The sequence below is a fragment of the Caretta caretta genome, chromosome 8, assembly GCF_965140235.1.
Source record: "Caretta caretta isolate rCarCar2 chromosome 8, rCarCar1.hap1, whole genome shotgun sequence".
Classification (NCBI taxonomy): domain Eukaryota; kingdom Metazoa; phylum Chordata; order Testudines; family Cheloniidae; genus Caretta; species Caretta caretta.
In genome coordinates, this window is record NC_134213.1 from 43,890,689 (window position 1) to 43,902,589 (window position 11,901).

The window sequence follows — 11,901 nt, forward strand, 5'->3', positions numbered from 1 at the left end:
TGGAGATGTTTCTTTCTTGTGCGTATAGCTCTGAACAGCGTTCAACCCAACGAGACAACTGCTTGCTTTTATCTGTAATGATTTCACCGCTGTGCAATTAGAGAGGGGCAACCCTGTTGACAGTGGGACCTAGAGCTTTCTTCAGGCCATTATACATGACTTTGAGGTTTCCTGTGTCTGAGGCTATCTGTACCTCTTCACAGAGCTTGATCCAGTAATGATTTGTACAGCGTCTGCCTGTTCACTGTCTCTCAGTTTTCGCATATCGAAATAAATAAAATAAACAAAAATAAAATTGAGAAAACATACCTCCAAACCTAAGCTATTACTAATACTACCAAACTAAGACTAAAGGAATACCGTAATCAACTGAAGGTCAATTCTATAAATTAACAAGTTAGGCTTTGTCTGCACATGCCATGCCAGTCCTGGCACAGCTGTACCACGGCTGCTGCACTGCTGAAGCGCTTCAGTGGAGACACTATCTATGCCAACAGGATGGGTTCTCCCACCACCCTAGTTAATCCACCTCTATGAGAGGTGATAGCTAGCTCAGGGGAAGAATTCTTTCATTGACCTAACACTGGCTATACCAGGGGTTAGGTCAGTTTTATTATGTCACTCAGGGGGGTGGATTTTTCACACCCCTTTGCAAAGCAGCTATGCCAATGTAAATTCCAGGTGTAGACCCACCCTTAGTCTCAGTATTGGGTTGGAATTAAATCAAATTAGTTCCATTAATCTGATGCTTTAACAAGTAATCAATCTTCATAAATCTTAAGAAGGGATCTAAGCACACAGCTGGCCAATTGGTTATAAATTCAAACTAAATAAGTTTAACAAAGTCAATCAGATCTATAACTAGGAGCTGGTTAAATATTCTCATACTGAAACCAAATGATCATCCAATTTCTGAACCACAGCCTTAGACCCAATTGTAAATCTTCCACCTTACTTTTCACTTCATGTGTGGTGGCCCTTTCCTCCCAGCACAGAGATACTAGACTATACCTTTTAACGGTAACTTTTTTGATCAGCAGAAATTTGACAACTCTTACATACCAACATTTAAAAGAAGAGCTCTGTGTAGCTAAAAGGCTTGTCTCCTTCACCATCAGAAGATGGGCCAATAAAAGAGATTATCTCACCCACCTTGGCTCTCTAACATCCTGGGGCTGACACGGCTACAGCTTCACTGAAAACAAAATGTCCACGTGACAGTTTAGACCAGTGATTTCCAACCTTTTTATGCACAAGATCGCTTTCTGAATTTAAGTACAACCCAGAATCTACCATGTCCCTTCCTCAAAGTCCTGCCCCACTCACTCCATTCCCCTCCCTCCGTCGCTTGCTCTCCCTCACCCGCACTCACTTTCACCAGGCTGAGACAGAGGCTTGGGGTTCGGGAAGGGGTGCGGGCTCTAGGCTGGGACCGAGGGGTTCAGAATGTGGGAGCAGGCTCCAGAATAAGCCTGGGGCAGGGTTTGGGGTGCAGGAGGGGGTGAGGGGTACAAGCTCTGGGAGGGAGTTTGGGTGCAGGAGGGGGCTCCGGGCTGGGGTAGACTGTTGGGATGCAGGAGGGGGTATGGAGTGCTGGCTCTGGGAGAGCTGGGCTTGGGGTCCAGGAGCGGGTTCAGGGTGAAGAAGGGGGTATAGGGGTTGGCTCCAGGAGAGGGCTCGGGGCTCAGGTTGGGGTTCAGGCTCCCGCTGGGCGGCACTTATCTTGGGCAGCTTCCGGTCGGCGGTGCAGCAGGGCTAAGGCAGGCTTCCTGCTTGCCCCAGCCCCAGGCCACTTCCAGAAGGGGCCAACATACCCCTGTGGTCCCGGGAGGGGGCAGAGGGCAAGTGGCTTTGCGCGCTGCCCCTCTCTGCAGGCACATTGACTGCAGTTCCCCATTCCTGGCCAATGGGAACTGCAGGGGCAGTGCTTGCAGGCAGGAGCAGGGCACAGAGACCCCTGCCCCCACCCACACCCCCCCACCAGGGCCACACTGGCCACTTCTGGGAGTGGCATGGGACTGGGGCAGGCAGGGAACCTGCCTTAGCAGCAGCCCCACTACACCACTAGACTTTTAGTGGCCAGAAATCGCAATCGACTGGGAGAGTCTCCAGGATTGACCAGTCAATCACGATTTTGTGACCACTGGTTTTGTGGAAACAAGGGTTAAAGATTTGACTGTAGGCCCGTCGGTTATGTCAAGACAGAGCACAGTCAAGTTAACTCTGAAGTCTCATAATGCGAGACTTGGGAAAGCAGACTCTGTGTCTGAAGTGGGTGGGAAACAACACAGAGTCAGTGTGACCTACCCTTGAAGATAATGATGTTGTGAGACAGAAGTGAGAAAATAATGGAATGGGCAGGACATAACATAAATAAATTGCAGATGTTTTTAATTAATGCATTCCATAAAAGAGTATAAATGTTGGTGTACTTTATTGTTTGTACTTTGGAGAAACTGAGGCAGAGATGCTCTCTGTCCGCTGTATTTCTTCCCTGGCAATTGCCTGAAATAAAGCTGTCTCTGATTTTGTTGCCTCCCAACTGAGAGTGAGGATTTATTTTCTTCCACAGTTTAAACGCAGGGCACAGAACACACTTTAATTAATAGTTTTATGAGATGGAATTTAGAGGTGTTGCAACCTGGGGAATTTTCTTTCTTACGCTTTTCCCATTTGGACTCTGTGGCTACACTTAAAGCAGCATGTAAAGTACAAGAACTATACAAGTAGCTACACACTGCCGGAGCCTTTCCTTACTACCAGAGCCTTTCACTGCAGTGGAGCAAGGGTCCAGCAGCAGGAAGGCAGCGGGACTTTACACTGCTAAAAATACAGTGTAGCTATGGGAGGCATGCCTTGGGCATGTAGAGAGTGACGTAGAGTATATACTTTGGGGTCAGGAGTGTAGGGCACTCCACTCTACTCATCTCAGCCATGCTCTCTATACCCCTACGAGCTGGGTGGCAATGTCTATACCCTACATGCTGCTGTAAGTGCAGATGTACCCTACGGGTGCTCATACACATATACATGCACACAGCCACACTTCCATATCCTGAAATTAGAGAACATAAAAAGGCTGGCAGATGTCCCACCTCATAAAAACAGAAATAGAAAAGAGGGAAAAGATGATGCCTAAGATAACAGGGGGTTCGCAAACTCTTCAGTTCTCACAGTCTTCTGGATTCCCATGGAGTGAGAGCTGGGACTGCCATCAAGGATCCAGATAGTGATTTTGCTGACACAATGTTTCTGAGGACGAGACTGGTCAAAGCCTGGTGTCTCCTTTGTGTTGATAGCGTGATTTCTTCTCTCCAAGGTGATCAGAGTTGGAGGTTCTGAAACATCAGGCTTCCCTCAGGTGGCTTGTTGAGCTGAAAAGTGAAGCTTCTCAGCCTGGGCTTTGGGCCTGGTGGTTTATGAACTTCTCTTACACCACCCAGCAGCACCTCCTTCCAAGACCTTCAGACAAATCAATGCAAGGCCTATCTTTGAGCTGTGCAGCTGGAGCCAATCAGGTTCAAATGAGGATTGGACCCTGGATTGGACCCTGGACTTCAGAAAAGCAGACTTTGATCCCTCAGGGAACTAACTGATGGGCAGGATCCCCTTGGAGAATAACATGACGGGGAAAGAAGTCCAGGAGAACTGGCTGTATTTTAAAGAATCCTTATTGAGGTTGCAGGAACAAACCATCCCAATGTTGAGAAAGAATAGTAAATATGGCAGGCAACCAGCTTGACTTAACGGTGAAATCCTTGCTGATCTTAAACACAAAAAAGAAGCTTACAGGAAGTGGAAGATTGGACAAATGACCAGGGAGGAGTATAAAAATATTGCTCATGCATGCAGGAGTAAAATCAGGAAGGCCAAATCACAACTGGAGTTGCAACTAGCAAGGGATGTTAAAAGTAACAAGAAGGGTTTCTCCAGGTATGTTAGTAACAAGAAGGTGATCAGGGAAAGTGTGGGCCCCTTACTGAATGAGGGAGGCAACCTAGTGACAGAGGATGTGGAAAAAGCTAAAGTACTCTGTGCTTTTTTTGCCTCGGTCTTCACAGACAAGGTCAGCTCCCAGACTGCTGCACTGGGCAACACAGTATGGGGAGAAGGTGAGTAGCCCTCAGTGGTGAAAGAACAGGTTAAGAACTATTTAGAAAAGCTGGACAAGCACAAGTCCATGGGGCTGGATGCACTGCATCCAAGGGTGCTAAAGGAATTGGCGGATGTGATTGCAGAGCCATTGGCCATTATCTTTGAAAACTCATGGCAATCGGGGGAAGTCCTGGAAGACTGGAAACAGGCTAATGTAGTGCCCATCTTTAAAAAAAGGGGAAAAGGAGGATCTGGGGAACTACAGGCCAGTCAGCCTCACCTCAGTCCCTGGAGAAATCATGGAGCAGGTCCTCAAGGAATCAATTATGAAGCACTTAGAGGAGATGAAAGTGATCAGGAACAGTCAGCATGGATTCACCAAGGGCAAGTCATGCCTGATTAACCTAATTGCCTTCTATGATGAGATAACTGGGTCTGTGGATGAGGGGAAAGCAGTGGACATGTTATTCCTTGACTTTAGCAAAGCTTTTGATACGGTTTCCCACAGTATTCTTGCCAGCAAGTTAAAGAAGTATGGGCTGGATGAATGGACTATAAGGTGGATAGAAAGCTGGCTAAATCATCAGGCCTAACAGGTAGTGATCAATGGCTCCATGTCTAGTTGTCAGCTGGTATCAAGCAGAGTGCCGCAAGGTCTGTCCTGGGGCCGGTTTTGTTCAATATCTTCATTTATGTTCTGGAGGATGGCGTGGACTGCACCCTCAGCAAGTTTGCAGATGACACTAAACTGGGAGGAGTGGTAGATACACTGGAGGGTAGGGATAGGATACAGAGTGACCTAGACAAATTAGAGGATTGGGCCAAGCGAAATCTGATGGGGTTCAACAAGGACAAGTGCAGAGTCCTGCACTTAGGACAGAAGGCAGCATTTCGGCAGAAAAGTACCTAGGGGTTACAGTGGACAAGAAGCTGGATATGAGTCAACAGTGTGCCCTTGTTGCCAAGAAGGCTAATGGCATTTGGGGCTGTTTAAGTAGGAGCACTGCCAGCAGATCGAGGGATGTGATCATCCTGCTCTATTCGGCATTGGTGAGGCCTCATTTGGACTACTGTGTCCAGTTGTGGGCCCCACACTACAAGAAGGATGTGGAAAAATTGAAAAGAGTCCAGCAGAGGGCAACGAAAATGATTAGGGAGCTGGACCACATGACTTATGAGGAGAGGCTGAGGGAACTGGGATTATTTAGTCTGCAGAAGAGAAGAATGAGGGGGGATTTGATAGCTGCTTTCAACTACCTGAAAGGGAGTTCCATAGAGGATGGATCTAGGCTGTTCTCAGTGGTAGCAGATGACAGAATGGTCTCAAGTTGCAGTGGGGGAGGTTTAGGTGGATATTAGGAAAAGCTTTTTCACTAGGAGGGTGGTGAAGCACTGGAATGCGTTATCTAGGGAGGTGGTGGAATCTCCTTCCTTAGAGGTTTTTAAGGTCAGGCTTGACAAAGCCCTGGCTGGGATGATTTAGTTGGGGACTGGTCCTGCTTTGAGCAGGGGGTTGGACTAGATGACCTCCTGAGGTCCCTTCCAACCGTGATATTCTATGATTCTCTGATTGTATGAGGTCATTCTTCATGAATCTCAATTTTGGGAAAAGCCAACCATTTTTAAAATATTCAGTGTTTTGCATGCCACAGACAGCACAAAAATAACACACAGAACTTCAGTCCACTGCTGAGGAAGTTGACATAGACTCACCTTGGTGAACAGGCCTTCAGATGGCATCATCAATTAATGGAAAGTTCAACATAAAAAAATCCTATAAAAGAGCTGATTGAAAAATAGACCCTAGGAACAACTAGACACTCAACATTCCTCCATTAGCATCATTAAAAATAAATTTGGACATCTTATGCTCAATGCCATTAGTCTTCTCACAACTATGACAATTTACACTACTCTTCCTATTTTAGAACTGGGCTATAAATCCAACAGTTTACCTCTGGAATCTTCCTCTTGAGAGAGAAAAGTATTTTTAAAATCTATCACAATGAAACCCATTTGAAAATGTTTAAACCTTCTATCACATCCGTAAAAAGAAAAGGAGGACTTGTGTCATAGAATCATAGAATCATAGAATATCAGGGTTGGAAGGGACCTCAGGAGGTCATCTAGTCCAACCCCCTGCTCAAAGCAGGACCAATCCCCAATTAAATTATCCCAGCCAGGGCTTTGTCAAGCCTGACCTTAAAAACTTCTAAGGAAGGAGATTCTACCACCTCCCTAGGTAACACATTCCAGTGTTTCACCACCCTCCTAGTGAAAAAGTTTTTCCTAATATCCAACCTAAACCTCCCCCACTGCAGCTTGAGACCATTAGTCCTTGTTCTGTCCTCTTCTACCACTGAGAATAGTCTAGAACCATCCTGTCTGGAACCACCTCTCAGGTATTTGAAAGCAGCTACCAAATTCCCCCTCATTCTTCTCTTCTGCAGACTAAACAATCCCAGTTCCCTCAGCCTCTCCTCATAAGTCATGTGTTCCAGACCCCTAATCATTTTTGTTGCCCTTCGCTGGACTCTCTCCAATTTATCCACATCCTTCTTGTAGTGTGGGGCCCAAAACTGGACACAGTACTCCAGATGAGGCCTCACCAATGTTGAATAGAGGGGGATGATCACATCCCTCGATCTGCTCGTTATGCCCCTACTTATACATCCCAAAATGCCATTGGCCTTCTTGGCAACAAGGGCACACTGCTGACTCATATCCAGCTTCTCGTCCACTGTCACCCCTAGGTCCTTTTCCGCAGAACTGCTGCCTAGCCATTCGGTCCCTAGTCTGTAGCTGTGCATTGGGTTCTTCTGTCCTAAGTGCAGGACCCTGCACTTATCCTTATTGAACCTCATCAGATTTCTTTTGGCCCAGTCCTCCAATTTGTCTAGGTCCCTCTGTATCCTATCTTTGCCCTCCAGCGTATCTACCACTCCTCCCAGTTTAGTATCATCCACAAATTTGCTGAGAGTGCAATCCACACCATCCTCCAGATCATTTATGAAGATATTGAACAAAACCGGCCCCGGGACCGACCCCGGGGCACTCCACTTGACACCGGCTGCCAACTAGACATGGAGCCATTGATCACTGTCACCTTAGAGACTAACAAATTTATTTGAGCATAAGCTTCATGAGCTACAGCTCACTTCATCGGATGTATCCGTGTCACTGTATAACCTAGGTTTCAGAGTAGCAGCCGTGTTAGTCTGTAGTCGCAAAAAGAAAAGGAGTACTTGTGGCACCTTAGAGACTTATGCTCAAATAAATTTGTTAGTCTCTAAGGTGCCACAAGTACTCCTTTTCTTTTTGTATAACCTAGTTGTCTCACACGGGGACAAACTTTTTGTCGTCAGTGCTCAGGAAGGAGCTAGGGTTGCCAACCCTGCAGGATTGTCCTGGAGTCTCCAGGAATTGATGAGTAATCTTGAATTAAAGATTATATCATGTGATGAAACCTCCAGAAATACCAAACCTGGCAACCCTAGGAGGAGGTGTGTAGGGTGAGCACTGTGGGACCAGTTTATTGTTAGCACATGAAGAGCCATTTGGGCTGAAGGTCGCACTTAGGCCAAGTGTTCACAGAAGAGCTGTGCAAGGTGAGGCCCCTGGGAATAAGAACATCTTAAGGCAAGAGACAATGGTGGTAAATTGGGGTGAAGTAGGTGGATGTCCACCCATTAACTCCTTCTGGCCACTAATATTGGATTGCTGCTGCTTCTGTCCCTTTTCCTATCATTCTCACTCACAGGGTCCAGGTGTGCATGTTTCCAGATTCACTGGGGCATCAAAAGACATATCCTCTCTAAATACAGCAGCAAGCAGCCTGTTCCTCTCTTTGGGCAGCTCCCAACTGCTCCCTCAGGTGCTTCCCTGATAGCCAAGACCTCTGGGTGCATTGAAAACATTACAGCTAAGTTAAAAGGGCATCAGTTGTGAGAGCTTTGGGCCTATCTGGCTGGGAAGCCGGGGCCCCTGCATCTGGTGTCTGCATTTAGCTGCCGCATCTTGATGATGGTGCCTCTTCTGAAGAAACAGCTATTTTGGACTGTAGGTTAGCAGCGACTGCTGCTGCATCTCTTGCTAATGCTCCTCCAGACCTTCTGCACTGTGTGAAGATTGCAGGTGAGCCCTCCACAGAACAAAAGAGAATTCATGTGGTTGTATGTCCATAGTGAATGGGAAGCTTATTTTAAAATTTCAAATATTGGAAAAATAACAGAGACTGGGGGTTAAAGCAGTCAGAGAACTATGATATGTGACTTCACTCATATGCCAAATCAAACCGAAGCCAGCCTGAAATCTTAACACAGCCTATCCACTGCTGCATCTGCATTTCACAGACATGCAGAGGATGCACAAAAGTTTTGGGCACAACTCTGACAACACTCCAGACGAATATCATATGACACCTTTGTGCTTTCTGAATAGAAGTACTGCAAACTCAAAAATGTATATTTAAGGGAGAAATTTTGAAAGCAGGACCAGGGATTTAGCTGCACATCTTCTAAATCCCCTCCACTGCTTTGAAAATCTCAGGGGAGTTCTGAATTTCTACTTACATTTTTTGCACACCTCTTGATGCTGAGACTAGCAAGGGTTCTGCAGGCTGGAATGCAAAGATGAGAATTCTGCTGCAAAAATAACCAGGAAGGCAGGGTCAGGTTTGTGTGTCTCTTTGTTAACTTTTTTTTAAAAGTCTTCCTCTTATGGTATCAGTATTGCTAATATAACGCGTTCAAAAGTCATGAGTTCGGCCCCACAAAAAACCCAGAACAGGGGCTGAAAAAATCATGAGATCGTAGAGATTAAATAATACGTTTGGAGGTCTTCCATTTTGCCTTGTTTTTTGAGTCTTCAGGGATCACATTTTCAAACTTTTCTCCACAGCCATGAGGTCTAAAATTTTTTATATGAAACCTGAGATTCTCGCCTAATCACATGCATCCAGAAGCTGGGGCTTGAAGAAAAACAACAATTATCACAAGAATTGACAATATTGTTCTATTATATACTTTTATACAACTCTGTACCCATTTCTTGCCTTCTTTTTGTTACCTAGCCTGACATGTTCCAAAAACGGCCCTTTAACTTATTTTTCTATCGTTTCTTATCACAATTTCAAGTAGTAAACAATAAGAGTTATAAACACTCCAACTTTTATAAGCCTGTCACAGGAATCCATGAATTATAAATCAGCGATGCAATAAAATATTTTATCTAATGAAGGAGTTTTTAAAAATGCAGTTCTCAGGCTGCTTTTCTTGCCACAAAGTCAAGATTATTATAAAGACGAGATTGCTAGCTGCTGATTCTTGCAAACTAGCTTGTGCTGTTGTTAACTACAGTGGTTGAGGCTGAGGAGTCATGCCGTGGTCAGCACTGTAAATTACTGCTGCTTTTTTGAAAGTAATCAATTTTATATTTCACTCTAGCAAGGTTCTCTATCCTCATTTCCCTTCTTTTATGGCATTTGCCATTTAAAAGGCAAGAAAAAATATATAATCCCCCACACACTGTATTCTACATCAGTTGTTGCAATAAAATGCATTCTTCTAGGAGAGATTTTATTGTTTTCTTAAGCCTGATTAAATCTCCAGAATTACATATTCAGATGATAAAAGCATCCCCTAAGGCCAATCCCCCTTTGGACAATGTGATGGATGTCAGTGAGTGGGTTGTTAAAAGGATGAGGCAGGTGCTCTTACAGTGCTAGAGATGGGCAGTGAGTATCCCTGTGATAGCACAGACATGAGAGGAGGCTTGGCAGCTCATCATCCCCTTCCACTAGTTAGCATTGCTGCCATGGTATGGCATGAAAGGAGTGGGGTTCACCTCTGCTCTAGTAGTGGACTATGAAAGTGGCCAAAACTATTGTTTCAAAAGCGCGTTAGAAACTAAAATGGGCCTGAAATTCCTTGAAAATACAGATTCATGTTGGACCTGCTGGCACAGAGCGGTGCTGTGATGTTACTTGCTGTGGCATGCAGGGGATATATTTGCACTGAAACTTTCAGTGTAAGGAGGGAGGTGAGCCTAAGGGAAGCTGTTGAGATAGTTTTTCCGCGGACTACATCTTTCAATGGAAGGTGTTCCCGATTGTCTGCTGGGGTGCAGAGCTGAGAGTCAATTTGAGGTAGCTTTGGGGTCACCTTGGAAGACTCTCAACCCTGCACAAACCATCAAAACAGATGAGAAATGAGAGATGTGGAATACCTGCTTTGTATGCCGAAATTAACAAATATTCTGGTTTTTTAGTTAAGAAGTTACTGATTCTAACATTTTCATTTACCTCTGGAGAAGAGATGGTTGAAGGAGCCCTTCCAGGGAGAAAAACAGTTTAATAATACAGATCCTTTATTAAAATGCAGAGAATAGATGGGAGAATGGGGCGGGGAGGTTCAGGGAAGGAAGCTTTTAGCAGATAGTATTGCCTGCATGTTAGGACTTATGTTTATAAAAGTGTGTTTTGCCCTGAAACATTCATTTAAATGTGTCTCCTCAAGAGGAAAAGCTGCAAACTTTTAGGGTCGTTCTTCACTTACCGTGGTGTGTAGAGTACAGACACTGCACAACCAGCTAGCACAGGCATTAATAGCAGGGTAGATGGTGCAGCACAGCTTAGGCGGGTAGAGTGTCCTATGCACCTGAACCTGCAGGGTGTAGACCCTATATGGGCTCTCTACATAGAATCATAGGCTCATAGAAGATTAGGGTTGGAAGAGACCTCAGGAGGTCATCTAGTCCAATCCCCGCTCAAAGCAGGAACAACACCAACTAAATCATCCCAGCCAGGGCTTTGTCAAGCTGGGCCTTAAAAACCTCTAAGGATGGAGATTCTACCACCTCCCTAGGTAACCCATTCCAGTGCTTCACCACCCTCCTAGTGAAATAGTTTTTCATAATATCCAACCTAGACCTCCCCCACTGCAACTTGAGACCATTACTCCTTGTTCTGTCATCTGCTACCACTGAGAACAGCCTAGCTTCATCCTCTTTGGAACCCCCCTTCAGGCAGTCGAAGGCTGCTATCAAATCCCCCCTCACTCTTCTCTTCTGCAGACTAAATAACCCCAGTTCCCTCAGCCTGTCCTCGTAAGTCATGTGTCCCAGCTCCCTGATCATTTTCATTGCCCTCCGCTGGACTCTCTCCAATTTGTCCACAACCTTTCTGTAGTGGGGGGGGCCCAAAACTGGATGCAATACTCCAGATGTGGCCTCACCAGTGCCAAATAGAGGGGAATAATCACTTCCCTCAATCTGCTGGCAACGCTCCTACTAATGCAGCCCAATATGCCGTTAGCCTTCTTGGCAACAAGGGCACACTGCTGACTCATATCCAGCTTCTCACCACTGTAATCCCTCTTCTGCAGAACTGCTGCTTAGCCAGTCGATCCCCAGCCTTTAGCGCTGCATGCCCAAGCAACACCTCCCATACCTACCCTGCTATTTTATCCATGTAGTGCCCCTGCTCTCAGAGTCTTTCCCTGCTGCCTCCCCCCACCACAGCTTTTCCTCACTGCAGAGAAAGGCACCAGCAGCAAAGATGCAGCAGGGAAAGGCTCCAGCACTAGACACCGCAGTGACAAGCGTGGACACAGCCTGCCCTTTCCCTGCAGCATAGTGCATATGTAGTGCTTGTCTGCGACACCCTGCCAAAAGTACAGCCATGGCATCAGTGCAAAAAACATGATTAAATACAAAACTAAAATCTGTTGTTAATCATTATTCATTAAAATGACATTAAATACAAATGAAAAGCCATCCGTTCACTAAAATGCATTCAATAGCTGCTCC